We start from the raw sequence: 12,557 nt of genomic DNA, 5'->3' as shown, positions 1-12,557 counted from the left end.
ACAATATTGTAGTGGTTTTTGCCATACATTTAATCTTTGTACTCTGTTGCCTGTGCTTAGTCATGCTGGCTCTGCACCTTTTCTAAAAGAATGTTGCCTATAGCTTGAAAAATACAAAATAGCCTGATCATGACCTGACTTGAAGAGAGAATAGTTTGTCTTGTTGGAGGTTTACAGGAACATTGTGACCTGACCTTGGGCTGACCTACCTGGACAGCTGCAAGAACAAAGGAGCCTACACCAAGGAGTTTGCAACAACTAACTACACCGTTCCCTCACCTTGCCTCTAAAAGTGCTTTGCTGAAGGCCTTATAGAGTTCAGGCTTTTTATGGCATGAGCTATCAGTTTCCTTGCATGGCCCTTCAATAAAACTTTCTCTGCTCCAAACTCTGACATTTGGGTATTGTTTGGCCTCACTCAGCATTGGGAACACAGACTTATATTCTGTGACATAAATGTGATATATTACCTTGGTTGATTTTAGTATGTTGAACTATTCTTATTTCTGGTAGCTTTGGGTTATATCTTTCTAATGAATTGACCCTTTTAGTATTATATACTGCCCTTCTTTGCTTTTTGTAACAGTTTTTATGTTAAAGTCTATTTTGTCTGATAGTAGTATAGTCACCCCTCCTCTCTTTTGGTTACTATTTTGATGGATACCTTTTCCAACATTTTTCAATCTATGCATGCCCTTCGATCTAAGTTGGGTCCCTTGCTGATAGCATACAATTAGATTCTGTTTTTTTAAATCCATTTTGTAAATATATGTCTTTCTATTTGGGAGTTTAATTCACTTACATTTAAAGTAATTGCTATTGGTGAAAAGCTTGCTATTTCAATTTTATTGTTTTCTACGTCTTATGCCTTTAATAAACCTTTCTCCATTATTGCCTTCCTTTGTGTTCAGTTGACTTTTTTTGTAGTGACACATTTTGATTCCTTTCTCATTGCCTTTTGTATATCTTCTATATTTTCTTTGTGGTTACCATGGCGATAACAAAAACATCTTAAAGTTATAACAATCGATTTTAAATTGTTACCACCTTAACTTCAACTGCATATGGAAACTACCCTTTACATCTCTGCCTCCCTTACTTTATGTTAGTGTTGTCACAAACTACATCTTTATACAATGTAACCTACTGACATAGATTTCCAATTATTTTTTAGGCATTTCTCTTTTAAATAGTGTAGAAAATGAAAAGCTGAGTTTTAAACCTAATCACAGTAATACTGGTTTTTAGATTTGTCTACATATTTACCTTCAATGGAGAACTTTATTTTTTGTATGACTTTGAACTCCTTTCAAGAATTCTTTCACTTCAACTTGAAGGACCTCTATCTAGTATTTCTTGTAGGTCAGGTGTTGTGCTAACAAATAGCTGCTTGATGGCATCACCGACTCGATGGACATGAGTCTGAGTGAACTCTGGGAGTTGGTGATGGACGGGGAGGCCTGGCGTGCTGCAATTCATGGGGTCGCAAAGAGTTGGACACGACCGAGCGACTGAACTGAAATATAATAACTTCCTTAAGAATTAACATCCCAATTTCTCAAGGTCTTTGCTTTTATATTGTATTCCTCTACCAGTATTTTCTTGCCTCCATTATCTGTGGCTCTGTAGTCTTTCTGTGGCTTTCATGAACTGTGCTCACTGTTTCACATGGTTTTTCCTAACCTGGAATCTGAAATCCATTTTAAACAATACAGAGACCAGTCCTTCCTATAGCCCACAGGAAGGTTCAGATCAGATCAGATCAGTCACTCAGTCGTGTCCGACTCTTTGTGACCCCATGAATCGCAGCATGCCAGGCCTCCCTGTCCATCACTGCTGGAAGCCATCTCCTGGCATATTGCATATTGAGTGCAGCACTTTCACAGCATCATCTTTCAGGATCTGGAATAGCTCAACTGGAATTCTATCACTTCTGGGAGCCAGCGTGAGGAACTCCGCCCGTGGCAAAGGTCATGAGGAAGGAGGCTCGGCATACACAAAGGCAGGATCGAGCCTCAGGAGTCCCCCTGGAAATTCTCGAGCGTCTACCCCAAAACCAGCGTCTGCCTACTTTACTGCTTTGTGCTCTCACCTACACCTCTGACTTTACAGGGGGCTGTCCCCCACGGTCCCCCACTCTCTCTGAAAAAGAGTTAACTTACAGCTCCAGTTAATAAAGTTCCTGGGTCTGATAGTGTTTCAACCTACAAACTCCTTTGCAAGTCCTCTAGCCTGCCTGAATAGGTTTTTTCGGCCACATGTGATTGCTCAGAGCCTCCCAACTGTGAGAGGCATGAGATGTTCTAAACTGTCTAAATACAGATTCCTTTGATCAGTTAAAAGATTGATTAGAAATTGTATTGGTGAGGGGTTTTTCACTTGTTGGGCCAATGTTTGCTGCTAAGTCTCCATATCCCTTACCTGTGGTGTCCCTGGCAATGTTTGTAACCTTGGACCCTTGAGTTAATTCTTTTACTTGTTATAGCCCACCACACCTTTGCCCTATAGGAATGCAACTTTATCTAATGCTTTTGGAGGGTGGCTTGCATATGATAAGTCTGCAGGAAGAAAGCCTGGCATACTGCATGACTCTACCCCTTCCCCCATTATCCTCTATGCATAACTTAAGGTATAAAAACTACTTTGGAAAATAAAGTGCGGGCCTTGTTCACCGAAGCTTGGTCTCCCCATGTCGTTCTTTCTCTCACTTTCTGGCTGAATTATTCAGCCTCTTTTCTCCACTGAATTTCCTCACTGAGCTATCCTTATTCTATTACTCTTTATATCTTTAATTAACATTTAATTAAGCAATTGTTTCCTGATCTTCACCGACGCCATCCCCGCTTCGAATTCCCTGGATCCACCGGGGCTGGACCCCGGCAAGAACTGTGCTGTTTCACATGGTTTTTCCTAACCTGGAATCTGAGATCCATTTTAAACAATACAGAGACCAGTCCTTCCTATAGCCCCCAGGAAGGTTCAGACTAGATCAGATCAGATCATTCGCTCAGTCGTGTCCGTCTCTTTTCGACCCCATGAATCGCAGCACGCCAGGCCTCCTTGTCCATCACCAACTCCTGGAGTTCACTGAGACTCACGTCCATCGAGTCAGTGATGCCATCCAGCCATCTCCAGCCATCTCATCCTCTGTCGTCCCCTTCTCCTCCTGCCCCCAATCCCTCCCACCATCAGAGTCTTTTCCAATGAGTCAACTCTTCGCATGAGGTGGCCAAAGTACTGGAGTTTCAGCTTTAGCATCATTCCTTCCAAAGAAATCCCAGGGCTGATCTTCTTCAGAATGGACTGGTTGGATCTCCTTGCAGTCCAAGGGACACTCAAGAGTCTTCTCCAATACCACAGTTCAAAAGCATCAATTCTTCGGCGCTCAGCCTTCTTCACAGTCCAACTCTCACATCCATACATGACCACGGGAAAAACCATAGCCTTCATTGCAAATTAATTCCACTCTGTTTTCTCTGGTTTGAAGAACTAACTGGGGACTGGGCCACCACTTCTCTACATCCACACCATGCTAGGGAGGGAGTAGATCAAGGATGAGTAAAAACATCACAAATTTTTCTAGCTTTTTGAATGGGGCTTTTTTTTTTTTTTTTGATTGGGCATTTGCTTGGATGTTACAGATATCTGTCTGATTTCAAGAAACCTTGTAAAGTCATTTTATTTACTCTCTGATTGTTTTAAAAAATGCTCCTATGGGGGAATGAGGATTTGGATCTTCCTATTCTACCATCTTGCTTTAAGCTTTTATCTTCACATTGGAAGAAAAATTTCACTGGTACAGAATTTTAGATTGGTTGTTTTCTACTTTTAATGATTTAAATATTTTATTCTATTCTGTCTGTGCTTGCAAGATTTTGAAGAGAAGTTTGATATAACTCTTACCCTTGCTTTGTTATAGGTATAGGAATTCTCCCTCTCTTGTTCCTTTCAAGAATTTGTCTTTGATCTTCTGCATTATAAATATGATTTATGTATGTGTAGACTTTCCTGGTATTTATTCTTTTTGGTATTCTATGAGCTTCCTGGGTCTGTAGGTTGGTGTCTATCATTAATTTTCAGAAACTCTTAGTCATTATTGCTTCAAATATTGCTTGTCTTCCTCCTTTCCTCCTTTTCTTTCTTCCTCCCTTTTTTTTTCTTTCTTGTCTTTCTTCTTCTTCTATATTCCCCTTACACCCACGTCATACCTTATGTAACTCTTTCACAATTCTTGGTTATTCTGTTTTGTAATTTCCATTTTTAAAATCTCCTGGGATTTCAGTTTTGGAAGATTCTATTGACGTCTCTTCAAGTCACTGATTCTTTCCTTGGTTGTGTCCAATCTGTTGATGAACCAGTCAAAGGCACTCTTCATTTCTATTACATTATGCTTCATTTCCAAAACTTCTTTTTCATTCTTCCTCAGAGTTCCCATCTATCAACTTAAATTACCCATCTGTTCTTGCATGTTGTTCATTTCTTCTTTCTGTTGAAGAGCTTCATTTAAGAGTAGGTCCAACAAATTCTTTTATTTTGCCTTCATCTGAGGATGTCTTTTTCCTATGCATTCCTGAAGGATAGTTTCAATGAGTACAGCATTTCCAGTTGGCAATTTTTTTTTTTTTTCCTTTCAGCAGTTGAAAAAATACCAACTCTTTTCTGGCTTTCACAGCTTCATATGAAAAATTCACTGTCAATTGAATTGGTAGCTCTTACAGATAATGTATCATTTCGCTCTGACTGTTCTCAATATTTTTTGTCTTTAGTTTTTAGAAGTTTAATTATTATGTGTCCTGGCATGGATTTCTTTGAGTTTATTCTTTTTTTTTTTAAATTTTATTTTTAAACTTTACAATATTGTATTAGTTTTGCCAAATACCGAAATGAATCTGCCACAGGTATACCCGCGTTCCCCATCCTGAATCCTCCTCCCTCCTCCCTCCCCTACCCTCCCTCTGGGTCGTCCCAGTGCACCAGCCCCAAGCATCCAGTACCCTGCATCGAACCTGGACTGGCGACTCGTTTCATACATGATATTATACATGTTTCAATGCTATTCTCCCAAATCTCCCCACCCTCTCCCTCTCCCACAGAGTCCATAAGACTGATCTATACATTGGTGTCTCTTTTGCTGTCTCGTACACAGGGTTATTGTTACCATCTTTCTAAATTCCATATATATGTGTTAGTATACTGTATTGGTGTTTTTCTTTCTGGCTTACTTCACTCTGTATAATAGGTTCCAGTTTCATCCATCTCATTAGAACTAATTCAAAAGTATTCTTTTTAATGGCTGAGTAATACTCCATTGTGTATATGTACCATAGCTTTCTTATCCATTCATCTGCTGATGGGCATCTAGGTTGCTTCCATGTCCTGGCTATTATAAACAGTGCTGCGATGAACATTGGGGTACACGTGTCTCTTTCCCTTCTGGTTTCCTCAGTGTGTATGCCCAGCAGTGGGATTGCTGGATCATAAGGCAGTTCTATTTCCAGTTTTTTAAGGAATCTCCACACTGTTCTCCATAGTGGCTGTACTAGTTTGCATTCCCACCAACAGTGTAAGAGGGTTCCCTTTTCTCCACACCCTCTCCAGCATTTATTGCTTGTAGACTTTTGGATCGCAGCCATTCTGACTGGCGTGAAATGGTACCTCATAGTGGTTTTGATTTGCATTTCTCTGATAATAAGTGATGTTGAGCATCTTTTCATGTGTTTGTTAGCCATCTGTATGTTCTCTCAGACATATGTCACAGCAGGATCCTCTATGACCCACCTCCCTGAATATTGGAAATAAAAGCAAAAATAAACAAATGGGACCTAATTAAACTTAAAAGCTTCTGCACAACAAAGGAAACTATTAGCAAGGTGAAAAGGCAGCCTTCAGAATGGGAGAAAATAATAGCAAATGAAGCAACGGACAAACAACTAATCTCAAAAATATACAAGCAACTCCTACAGCTCAACTCCAGAAAAATAAATGACCCAATCAAAAAATGGGCCAAAGAACTAAATAGACATTTCTCCAAAGAAGACATACAGATGGCTAACAAACACATGAGTTTATTCTATTTGGGGTTTGCTCAGTTGAAATCCTTAGGTTTGTACTTTTCACCAAATTTGGTGAAAGTTTTCAGCCATTACTGTTCCACATACTCTTTCAGCCCCATTCTTTCTACTTTCTTTCTCTGATTCCAAAGATATGAATGTTGGCTTAAAAAATGTTACACAGGCCCCTGAGGCTCTGCTTATTTATTTTTAAAGCCATTTTTACATGTTTTTCAGATTTGGTAAATTATATTAACTTGTCCTTAAGTTCACAAATTTTATCCTGTTATATTAATTTTTTCATATATTCATGTTTTCTTTTGTTTCAAAATAATTTGCCTTTTTAATAGTACCTATGATGACAGTTTTAAAATCCTTTTCAGATAATCTGATTCATTTCAGTGTTGATGTCAGCTGTTTGTCTTTTCTTATTCAAATTGTGATTTTCCTGGCTTGGTATTATGAGTGACTTTCTGTTTTATCCTGAACATTTCAGTTTAGTATGTTAGGAGACTCTGGGTCCTATTTAAATCTTTTTTAGTAGGCAGTCACCTTAATTTTAGCATGCTGATTCTGGCCTACTTTTGTCAGCTGTGGTTACAATGGAAGTCTAGGCTTCAGAGCCTTTGTAGTGCTTTTTTCTTCCTGACTTATCTGGTATAATGAGTGCTACCAGTGCTTTCTGCTTTTGTTAGCTCAGAGAGTGGAAGGGCTTTCTCCAGGCCTGTTGCCCTGTGTCTCTCACTAGGGAATGGAAATTTCAGGTCTTCAAGGACAAAGAGGCTTCCCTGGCTGGTCCTTTATTTTTACAGTGTTCTCCCTGCCTGTGGAAATGGAGGGAGCTTCCTGGGATGAGCACTTGTTGTGGCAAGCAATCTCTTGTTGATACCTCCTGGCTACTACAGTGTCTCTCAGTGGGAAAGTCAGGGATGGAAAGCTCTTCACCTAGTTTATTATTATTAGTGGGGGATAGGGTCTTAATCAATCCCTCTTGCTGATTCTGCCATGCTCACCTGTCAGAGGGACTCTTTTTCAATCTGGGGGAGAAATGAGCCTTCCCAGGCTGCCCTTCTGTTCTTAAATTAGAGGTCAGGAAATAGCTAAGTTGGACTGCCTTCTTCTTTTGGGCTGTTGCTCCAGTACTGGAGTCCCAAACCAGTTCTCTTACCACCTTTCAGAGTTTTCCTTTGGTTGGCTCTTGTGTTATTCACAGGGTTTAAAAGTTGTACTTAATTGGCAGGAGCAGTGATATATGAGTCTACAACATCTTTTCTGGACCAGAAGTCCAATAAACAGGATTTTAGAGTACTGAATTCTGAAGAGAGACAAAATTTTAAGGCGGCCTTGGGTTCCAAGTAACTTACATACTCATTTGGTGTCTTACACAGGATTTCAGTTATTTAAGCCACATGAAATACATTTAAAGCTCCTACCTCAAGGCCTGACACAGATGAGTCATTCAATAGGTATTTAATATCTTTCCCTAGAAATCATCTAGTTCAAATCACCTATTTTAAACACAAGGCAACAGAGGCCTAGAGAAATGAAGAAGACTTTCAAATGTGCTGTGACTCACATATATCCCTTGTGACATTTTCCCCTTAAAGAATTGACATTGCCAATTCTTGATTATTTGGTTCCTTGCTTCTATGCAATAGCTTCTATGTGGTTCAGTTTGACAGGATTTGCCAGTTTATATATGAAAAACACCTCCAATGCTTTTGCAGTTACAACTTCCCTTGCTTTCCACAATCATAGTGTGAAACTTACAGGAAAGAGATTATTAGTATTTTGAAAATAAAAAAAACATAGTAAGTTCAGGGGCTGAGACTTATCCAGAAGTGATTTCCCAACCAGGGCCTTCCATTGATACCTTTCCCCCTGTGAAACCAGATCTCTATGGGTGACAGGAGGCTGTGGAAATAGCTGATTTAAGGGGACTTGGCTTGCCATGTCCTCAGCTGCAACTAATGCAATGTTACCATGCGACTATACAGTGGATAAATTCCAAGTAAAAACTTATATTCCATATAATACCCTGATTTAGAGATCAAATTACCCTTAGAGAATCTGTTGGTAAAAAATCCTGCCAGATAGATGAAATTATCCATTTGAACAGGTCATCTCAGGGAAGAGGATATGTTATATCAGAAAAGATGTTGAGGATTCCAATACAGGGAAATAGGCTCTATGTGAATGAACAAAATGTGTTGTCAGACAGTATGGTTTATGAGTTAAGTGGGTGTCAGTCTTGCTCTCCCAGCTCATCAAAGCTAGCTAGACTCTGCACTCCATAGTGCTGTCCAGAACCAGGCACCCTCTCTGATGCTTGTCTTATTTTAACATTTAACCTACCTGCAGATTTTGTCTTTATAATGAGGTTCATCCATTAAGGCTAGGTCAGTGTACCTTTCTTTTTTGAAGGTATGCCACTTTTCCTCTAATTTGTAACTATTACATGGTAACCTTACACACATAAAAAATTGAAGCTTTTAAATTCTAGGTCAAAAAACTGTTATCAAATATCTTTAAATTGGACACAAGTACAAAATTGGGCCAGTGAACAATTTGACACTGGATTAAAGAAATAACAGTGAATATTTTTACACATCACACACCCATACCCCACTGGTATGACAGGTTCAAGATAACACACAATAGGAAATTTAAAGTCAATCATATACACTGTTGTACCTTATAAAGTTCAGACTTGAGCTGCTGTGATAGTCATTCTGTAAACCTGAGGCTAATGAAAAGTCAGGTTTTCAAGAACCTACACAGCCTGGGTTCTGATTTATATATCAGTTACATGACATTCATGCAGGTATATGGCTAATATTATCACACTACAGGTAATAGTGATCATATATTTGAATAGTACTTCTTTTTTTTAAAAAAACTTTTATTTTGTATTGAGGTATAGCTGATTAACAATGTTGTGATAGTTTCAGGTGAATGGTGAAAGAATTCAACCATATATATTCATGTATCCATTCTCCCAAACTCCCCTCCCATCCAGGCTGCCACATAACACTGAGCAGAGTTCCATCTGCTATATACCATACAATAGGTCCTTATTGGTTATCCATTTTAAGTATAGCAGTGTATATGTGTCCATCCCAAACTCCCCAACTATCCCTTCCCTCCATCCTTCCCCACCAGCAACCGTAAGTTCATTCTCTAAGTCTGTGAATCTCTTTATGTTTTGTAAGTTCATTTGTCTCCCATTCCCTTACTTTCAGTTTGTAAGTGTCTGTAGGTCTGATATGGGTCTCTTGTCTTGTTTTTGTATCCACCCATTCAGTCTATGTTGATGCATTCAATCTATTTACATTTAAGGTAATTATTGATATGTATGATCCTATTACCATTTTCTTAATTGTTTTGGGTTTATTTTTTGTAGGTCTTTTCCTTCTTGTGTGTTTTCTGCCTAAAGAAGTTCTATTAGCATTTTTTTTATAAAGCTGGTTTGGTGTTGCTGAATTCTCTTAACTTTTGCTTGTCTGGAAGGCTTTTGATTTCTCTGTCAAATATGAACTAGAGTCTTACTGGGTAGAGTACTCTTGAGTGCCACAAAACAGAATATAGAATAAAGAATTTAAAGAAATAAAGACAGTCTAAAAGATCTTTGGGACAACATTAAATGTACCAATATTCACACTACAGGAGTCACAGAAGGAGAAGATAGAAAGGATCTGAGAAAATATTTGAAGAAATAATAGCTGAAAACTTCCCTAACATGGGAAAGGAAATAGTCAATCAAGTCCAGGAAGTACAGAGAGTCCCAGGCAGAATAAACCCAAGGAGTAACATACCAAGACACAGTAAGCAAACTGACAAAAATTAAAGACATATTCTGTATGTCTGTTCCTCCATTGATGAATAGTACTTCTAAAGATGCCTGATTGATACAGTGAAAAGGACAGTTGCTTCACCATTTCTTTGGTTTGTATGTCTGGCTTAACATGTCCTAAATTTCTATGGCACTCAGTTGGACATTATCAAAGTTAGAGTACATGCATGTGTGCTAAGTCACTTCGGTCAAGTCCAACTCTTTGTAACCCTATGAACTTCCTGCCAGGCTCGTCTGTCCATGGGATTCTCCAGGCAAGAATACTGGAGTGGGTTGCTGTTCCCTCCTCCAGGGGATCTTCCTGACCCAAGGATTGAACCTGCATTTTCTGTGGCTCCTGCACTGCAGTAGGATTCTTTACCTTTGAGCCACCAGGAAAGCCCCATAGTTAAGAGGTCTAGAACTAAAGCAGCTTTTTATTCTTGGATAAATTCTCTTCATCTTAATGAATGCCCAAATAACCTGTTCAACCAGATGCTACTAAAGTTACAGTAAACACATACACATATACAAACTCTGAGTTACATTCTAAAAAACTGAATTTGTTATCTGTTCCTAAGCCTGATACACTGTTAACTAGAATATAGGACATGCTCTATTTCAAAACAAGGGGAAAAATTTAGGATACATGCTCTGTACCATCTATTGACATTTGCAAAATATGGAAACAACCCTGTCAGCAAATGTGAGGTTGGAGACATAGAAAGACTTTATGCGAACTGGTGTGGCCAACTGAATGTGAGGTGGGATCAGAGATGTGAGTCTTTGAACAGTGATCACCTAGTGACTTTGGTGTATATAGTTTCATCTGACTCTGGGAGAGGGCTGTCAAGTGGTGGTTTATCTACAAAGAGGCAAAGAAGGAACTCAGGACACATAAGCCTTGGAAGCATATTGATGGGAGAGGATACCACCTACCATCCTTTACCCTTTAAAAGAAAAGAAAACCCAGGACCACATACCCTAGAAGTGAAAATTGTTGAGACACAGAAAATACACAGAGCATTCTAAAGGAAAACAATTCTACCAGTGTAAAATATAACTTTAAAAGAAAATATGCCAGCCATAATACTAACTGGAAAAGAGGACCTAATTTGGACCTTATTGGAGCACATTCAATCTTAATTAATTGGCATGCTGGTCATCCTGGACTGCCATATGCTCCTTTTGATTAACTGGACAGATGTATTTCTGTACCTTCTCTTTCCTCCTCCTTTTCTTCTACCTTCTCCACAACTGGTATTCTATAAAGGCTAGTGTACAGCTCTCTAAGAGTCAAAGTCATGAAAATGGTTGAAAGGCAACAAAGCTTTGGAAGAGAAAGAGGCTTTTTGGTAACCCCCAAAGCTTTAGAAAATGCCCCAGCAAGACACATGGGCATAAATTAGATAGCTTTCAAAGAGTACTTGCCTTTTGTGAAGACAAGTCACAATCACAGAGCATGTAACACACTTCTACTTGCACTGACATTGAAAGGAGACATGGGCTGCTGTGATTGGTGATGAAATCAATACTTCTCATTTAAGAGGAAGGCAAAGACTGTCAAATGTCATAGCCAGGGAATTAGAGAAGACATGTTCTGTATGGCTTGAAAATCATTTTTTTTTTTTTTTGCCTTGAAAAAGCTTCTATTGCTGCCATCAAATGCTGTAAAAACAGAACTTCCTCCAAAAGGGCAACAAACTAAGAGTCCTTTATGACCCCAAATCTTTTCTCTTATCCTTTTCCTATTTGGTTTCATCTAACAGCTGTCATCTCTTTACACTATATTAAAAAAAGTAACCTCATAGGAAAAAATTTAAGGCTTAATCCATTTCTAATTTTTCTTTTGAAATGTCTATATAAAATGTCAGGTCTAGATTTGGCACTTAGAAGACAGTAACCAGATTTGGTTATAATCATATCTGCGTGTATCATACATAGAATTCTGGGAAGGAGAGGCCTGAGGGTGGGGGAATGATTTGTTACAACAGACATCATTAAATCATTTACTTTGGAAATTGAGAGAGAAAGTGAGAACAATCTTCCTAGGAAGAAACCAATCTGAAATATAATATTCCCCTTTTGAGACAACTTTATCTTTTCTCACACACCTGTTTTTTAAAAAAAGCCACTTTATAAAATGTTCTCATAGAAAGATTTCCCAGTGGTATATCAACGCTTAATAGCATCAAGAAAAGGTGTTATGTGTTAATAAAAATCACTATGTAACAAAGATCTGATATAGTTATTAAACTTCTCTTTCTGCTAAATTCAGGCCAAGCTTAAATATTTACAAATTTTATTTGAAAACATCTCTTAAAAAGACTCTGATTCCTTCTTGTTCGAAGTGCTCAAGGAAAGATTTTACTTTCAGTGAAGTTTGAGGTGTGTCTCAGAAAAAAATATGCCGATGCATGTTAACAGGCATGACAACTATGTTGGTAGTAATTGAACACAGTTTCTAGGGTGACTTTCCAAAAGATACCTGTGCCTAATACATGTACCATAAGCTTTCTAGTCTTGCCAAATTAGTGCTAAATAAATCTTCATGCTTTCTTTCATACAGAAAACCCCAGCCTTAAATTTTTTCTTTAAAAACTTGGACTATTAACTGTTACTTAGGTTTGTTATTTAGGATTGTTTTACTTATTACCATGAGGAATCTGTTATTC

This window comes from Bos javanicus, chromosome X, assembly GCF_032452875.1.
Source record: "Bos javanicus breed banteng chromosome X, ARS-OSU_banteng_1.0, whole genome shotgun sequence".
NCBI classification, from domain to species: Eukaryota; Metazoa; Chordata; class Mammalia; order Artiodactyla; family Bovidae; genus Bos; species Bos javanicus.
This window is presented reverse-complemented; position numbering follows the sequence as displayed.